The following is a 6296-nucleotide window of genomic DNA, read 5'->3' as shown; positions in this document are numbered from 1 at the left end:
CGGGTCCACACTTGTTCCAGGGCAGGTGGACGCCGACAGAAGCGGAGCTTCCAATAAATATCTTGGAACTCCGTGCGGTCTTCAATGCTCTCCAGCAGGCACAGCGGTTTCTCCAGGGTCGCCCGGTGCAGGTCCAGTCGGACAACGCTACCACCGTGGCCTACATAAACAGGCAAGGAGGAACTCGCAGTCGGGCGGCTCTCGTAGAGGTCTCTCGGATCCTGGTTTGGGCGGAGCGCAATCTTCCGGCCATATCAGCGGTTTTCATCCCGGGAGTGCTCAATTGGGAGGCGGACTTTCTAAGTCGCCAGGACGTTCATCCGGGGGAATGGTCCCTGCACCCGGACGTTTTTCAACTACTGGTGGACAGGTGGGGTCTTCCAGAAATCGACCTCATGGCGTCCCGGCACAACAACAAGTTGCCGGTGTACGGGTCTCGCACAAGAGACGAAGGGGCGTCTCTGGTGGATGCTCTGTCCGTCCGGTGGACGTTCCGGTTCGCATACCTGTTCCCTCCGGTCTCCCTTCTTCCACGGGTAATCCGGAAATTCAAACAGGAAGGAGGGACGCTCCTGTTGATAGCTCCCGCGTGGCCCAGACGGCACTGGTTCTCAGACCTTCAGGGTCTGTCCGTGGACATTCCTCTGCGGTTGCCGCTACGACCGGACCTTCTGTCTCAGGGTCCTTGCCTTCACCCGGACCTAACTCGGCTGTCTTTGACGGCGTGGCTGTTGAGACGGCCATGCTGAGGTCCCGGGGGTTTTCCAGCTCTGTGGTGCGTACCATGTTACGAGCTCGGAAACCGTCTTCCGCGAGGATATACCATCGCGTGTGGCATACGTTCTTCCAGTGGTGTCGACCGAGAGGTTATGCACCGCGGGAGTTTCGTCTGTCTCGGATTCTCGCCTTCCTGCAAGTGGGACTAGATCATGGGCTTCGCCTTGCTTCTTTGAAGGTACAGGTTTCGGCCCTATCTGTCTGGTTTCACCGTAGGATTGCTACAATCCCGGATGTGCGCACCTTTATGCAGGGTGTTCTCCGCATTCAGCCGCCCTTTGTTCCACCTGTGGCGCCTTGGGATTTGGCTGTGGTCCTGAGGGCTCTCCAAGGACCGCCGTTTGAACCACTGGGCTCAGTGGATCTTAAATGGCTAACAGCTAAGACTGTTTTCCTTCTGGCCATTGCTTCGGCCAGACGTGTTTCTGAGTTAGGGGCTCTTTCTTGTAGACCCCCTTTCTTGGTTTTTTATGGGAACAGGGCAGTGCTCCGCACTCGGCCCGAGTTTCTTCCCAAAGTTGTTTCCCAGTTTCATATTAACGAGGAAATAGTTGTTCCGGCCTTTAACTCACCGGGTCTTTCCGTGGGTGAGGCCTCTTTGGATGTTGTGCGGGCCTTAAGGACTTATGTTGACCGCACTTCTTCGTTTAGGAAGTCGGACGCTTTGTTTGTCCTCTTTGGCTTCCGTAAAAAGGGTTGGCCTGCTTCAAAGCAAACTTTGGCAGCCTGGATCCGTATGGCTATTTCTGAAGCTTATCTTCATGAAGGCCTACCGGTCCCTCCTTCTCTGAAGGCTCATTCCACTAGGTCTGTGGGTCCTTCGTGGGCAGCTCGACGTGGTGCCTCGGCAGTTCAGATCTGCAAGGCTGCTACGTGGTCTTCTGTCCATACCTTCGTGAGGTATTACAGGTTTGACACCTTCGCCTCTCAGGATGCTTCCTTCGGGCTGCGGATTCTCCTTTCTGCACAGGAGCGTCCCCACCCTTAAAGGATACTGCTTTGGGACATCCCCAAGGTATCCTGTGGATACCCTATGGACCCTGAAGTAGAAAATATGAGATATGGTAAGAACTTACCCTTGTTATCTCTATTTCTACGAAGTCCATAGGGTTCCACAGGACTCCCGCCCTGTCGCACCTGTGCTGCAGATGGGCTTTGCTCTGGTCACCGGTTTTCCGTCTCCCTCTGGTGAGAATGTGATTCTTGTATGTGTCCAGATCTTTGTTCTCTCTCTTCCTTCTCCTCCTCCGGCCTATGGCTTGGTAACTAACTGAGGTGCCTTGGCTCGGGGGCGGGGTATAGGAGGGGGACCTAGTGCATCCTGGGAGGCTGAAAGCTTAACTCTTTGGTGCCCTGCGACTGACGTCACACCTATACCCCAAGGTATCCTGTGGAACCCTATGGACTTCGTAGAAATAGCGATAACAAGGGTAAGTTCTTACCATATCTCATATTTTTAAAAATTCTGCATTTGTGCACCTGCCGCTATAATTCTATTCTAGAAAACACCTGCCGCATACATGCAGAATAGCCCTGAACCTATTTCCCTATTGTTTTTTTTTTTTTTCTAGTCAATATTTTATTTATAATCACAAATATGTATTGGGTTCGTCCCCAAACTAAACACACGGCTGCAGTAAGAAAAAAAATTATTATTTTTTTTACTTGGATGAACATGCATTCAGCAATGCCTGGATGTGACGATGGAAGTTGTGGCCTGGCAGCATACATTTCCATCTGTACAGTTTCCCATAATTAGTTGTAGGTCATGTATCTGGGTGTGGCACTGAATTTTGCATATGACTTGATGACCTTGTTTACAGCCTCCAAGAAGTCTTTCTCTGTTGCTATTTTGCGCCGTGCTCTGAAAGCAAACATTCCTGCCTCAGTGCACACACTGCGGATTTCAGCACCTGTGCTGTTTGGACACAGCCGCGCAAGCAACTCAAATCTTATATCTCTTTCAACACTCATGGAACGAGCATGAATCTTAAATATATGTGTACGTCCCTCAAGATCAGGTAAACTGAATTCAATTTTTCGGTCTAGTCTTCCAGGCCTCATCAGGGCTGGATCCAAAGTGTCAGGCCTATTTGTGGCCATTAACACTTTTATATTTCCTCTGGGATCAAAACCATCCAACTGATTGATTAGTTCTAGCATAGTTCTTTGTACTTCATTGTCACCCCCAGCTCCATCATCAAAACGGGCTCCACCAATAGCATCAATTTCATCAAAGAAAATAAGGCAGGCTTTCTTTGTCCTGGCCATCTCAAACAATTCACGTACCATTCGAGCACCCTCTCCAATGTATTTCTGGACCAGTTCTGAGCCAATGACTCTGATGAAGCAGGCATCAGTCCTGTTAGCAACTGCACGTGCGCAAAGTGTCTTTCCTGTTCCTGGAGGGCCGAACAGAAGCACTCCTTTGGGGGGCTCAGATTAACGAATTAACGAATCGCTCAGGATGGAGCAAAGGAGTTTCCACAACTTCTCTTAACTTTTCTATGTGTTCTTTGCAGCCCCCAACATCACTATATGTCACGTCAGGTTTCTCTTACACCTGCATCATGGTCACTGTAGGATCAATTTTTGGAGGCAATGGTATATGGATCTGGTACTTGTTTCTGTCCACACCAACTCTCATCCCTTCCTCTAATATCAGTAGGGGCAACCTGGTCACTGAGGTCTACCACAAACTTTGCAAACTGTTTCACATTTATTATGTACTTTGGATCCTCAGAGTCAGCATTGATTATTTTTGTACATCTGGCCACCTGAAGTGGTTGTTCACTCTGAAGAGTCTGTTTATCAGCAGCCAAATCCCACAGGGCAGGGGGAGCAAGCCCTGTGTCAGATTCCTTAATACCTGTGAGCTCATTAATTTTCTTAAGAAGTTGCTGTATGTCATCTTCAGAATGTAAGCTCTCGCGAGCAGGGCCCTCTTTCCTCACGTGCTTCTTCTTGCCTTTTACTTTCATTCACAATGGCACCTAAAACTGATTACTGACACCCTGCTCAGAATGTAAGCTCTCGCGAGCAGGGCCCTCTTTCCTCACGTGCTTCTTCTTGCCTTACTTTTACTTTCATTCACAATGGCACCTAAAACTGATTACTGACACCCTGCTGCTTATTTAGGTGTTATGCAGCAATGTATATAAATCATGTACTTGCACTGCATTGTCTGTACTGTTAATAGCTGTTGTCTTGTGTGCTCATTTGTTTCTGTACTTTGTCAGGCGCTGCGGAACCCTTGTGGCGCCATATAAATAAAGGATAATAATAATAATAATAATCTTCCACTTGTTTAATTTGACGAGAATACGTGCTTTGTCCGTAAGTTTTCAGCAAGGCGATGTCTCCCTCATCCAGCGCCCGTATAGGCTTATCCTCCTTCTCCTCCTCCTTTGTCTTCCGCTGGTCGGCCCCCAGGTAGTCCGGCATGACGCTGGTGGGATGCGCAACCACTAACCCTGAGACACCGGGGAGGTGGAATAATAATCACACAGAGACCCAGCGGGGCAATTACCCTATTTCCCTATTGTTAAACAATTTTTTCCCTTTTTTTCCACCCCAAATTTTAAATAAATTTTTTGGGGTGTCCCTATTTTTTTTTTTAAACTGTTTCTTTTTTAAATGTCATTCCTCAAAAAAATAGCCTGCACCCCTAAACCCCAATTCTGCACTTTTTTTCGACACCTATTCAATGGTGAAAAGTTGTCCCCGTTTTTTATCAAAGACTTTTCAAACCTGCGATAAGTCTTTGAAATTGAATACGGTGTAAAAGTCAAACCTGCGATAATGACGTCAAAAGTGCGATATTAACGCAAAAACTATGTTTTCGCTCCCATATTGAATACCCCTGTTAGAGTCATATATATCTACACTTGTGGCTGAAATGGTGTAATTGGTATACAGCAGTGGCTAAGGGGTCTATTATTATTATTATTATTATCCTTTATTTATATGGCGCCACAAGTACAAAAGCAGTACATAAAAACAGTTGAACAGAACAAGAAAACACTTGACATACAGTATAGGACATTGCAGGACAAGTACATGGTATATAAACATTGCTGCAACAGTAGCAGGATGGCAAAAGTCAAGGGTTAGGTGCTGTTATAAGGAGTATAGAGTAGATAACAATATAAGTAAAGGAAGGAAAAGCACATGAGGGAAGAGGACCCTGCTCGTGAGAGCTTACATTCTAAAGGAGAAGGGCAGACAGACAGGGGTGACACAGATGGGGTACACAATGTGCATGGAACAGAGGGTTAGAATGACAGATGGGTGGATTCCTGCTTTACATTATGTGAGCAAGTCATTTGGAGTAAGATTTACACCTTTGACATTCTACTTTACGTGACAGCATTTGTAGGTGTCTCTGGAAAGCCATGGTTGTTACTGTATGGTTAAGGTGTGAACCAGCAGTCTCAGGTGAATGTAGAAATTGGTGAAAGTAGTTGTTGTAATGAGATGTTCAGATGTAAAATAATGATAAGTTGTGATAGAGTGTGAATTCCATAAGGCACATTTATTGACTATGTACTAAGACTTGGGGAGATATAAAGTGGCTGGAGATAAAGTACCAACCAATCAGCTCCTTTCATTTTTTAAAAACCGCATGTAAAGTGACAGGAGCTGATTGATTGGTACTTTATTTACATCCAATTTATCTCTCTCCGTCATTTTGCCAGGCGAAAACTTATCCTCATATTCAATTCCAAAGATTTTTTGCCGGTGTGAAAAGTGTGCGGAAAAGATTTGCCTATGAAAGCAGGTGAAAAAAAGTACAGAATGGGGATTTTGGGGTGCAAAGTTGTGGAAACCCCCCTGCAGCCTTGGAACAGTCCCCCAAAGGTGAAATGCATAAAAAAAATTTAAAAAAGACTTTAGATCACCCCAAAAATTTACTTTGGTTTTGGGGGCGAAAAAGTCCAAAGTTGGGGGACAAACTTAAAATCTAGCGATATAGACTCCAGGGGGTCACTCAAGTATGCCCCAGGTGTTTTTTTGTCTTTTAAAACTTCACTTTAGCAACTGTAAAATATGCTAGCCCCCATTTTCATGTACCCCAAATTTGCTGGGATTACTTGCTTTCTAAAAAAAACAAACTGCTAAATGCTATTCTTCACCACTTATTCAAAGACGCAAAATAGCACCTATTGAGACAATTTAAGTTCCCCAAATACCTTCAGCAGGGCTATTCGGGGGTATCCATAGTGATCCCCCATGTCCGTGCATCTTTTGGGGGGTGTCAGGCTGATTTCTCCAAATCTGACAGTACTTTTCGCTTGTTTGCATTTCGCCGGGTCCCGTTTTCGCCGATTTCGAATTGAATACGGGGATAAGCGGCGACGAGCGCGATACTTTTCCGCATTGAAATCCAGCAATGGCAGCTATAACCTCGGCAGCTGGACTTTTCGCACCCTATTGAAAACGGCCCTAAGTGTTTTAAGGGCATACCATTGGCATGTAGGTGGAATTGTGCACATTGAGTTCTCTGATATCACACAGAT

The 6296-nt window shown here is 46.3% G+C and overlaps 1 pseudogene; it reads right to left on the bottom strand.

The window, feature by feature from the left end:
* Window positions 1-2472: 2472 nt before the first annotated feature.
* LOC148505741 (26S proteasome regulatory subunit 7-like) lies at window positions 2473-4300 on the bottom strand (annotated as a pseudogene).
* Window positions 4301-6296: the final 1996 nt, after the last annotated feature.

This window comes from Taudactylus pleione, unplaced genomic scaffold (genome assembly GCF_031769625.1).
Source record: "Taudactylus pleione unplaced genomic scaffold, aTauple2 ptg000439l, whole genome shotgun sequence".
NCBI classification, from domain to species: Eukaryota; Metazoa; Chordata; class Amphibia; order Anura; family Myobatrachidae; genus Taudactylus; species Taudactylus pleione.
Note: the sequence above shows the minus strand (reverse complement) of the source record. Positions and strands in the feature narration are given on the sequence as shown.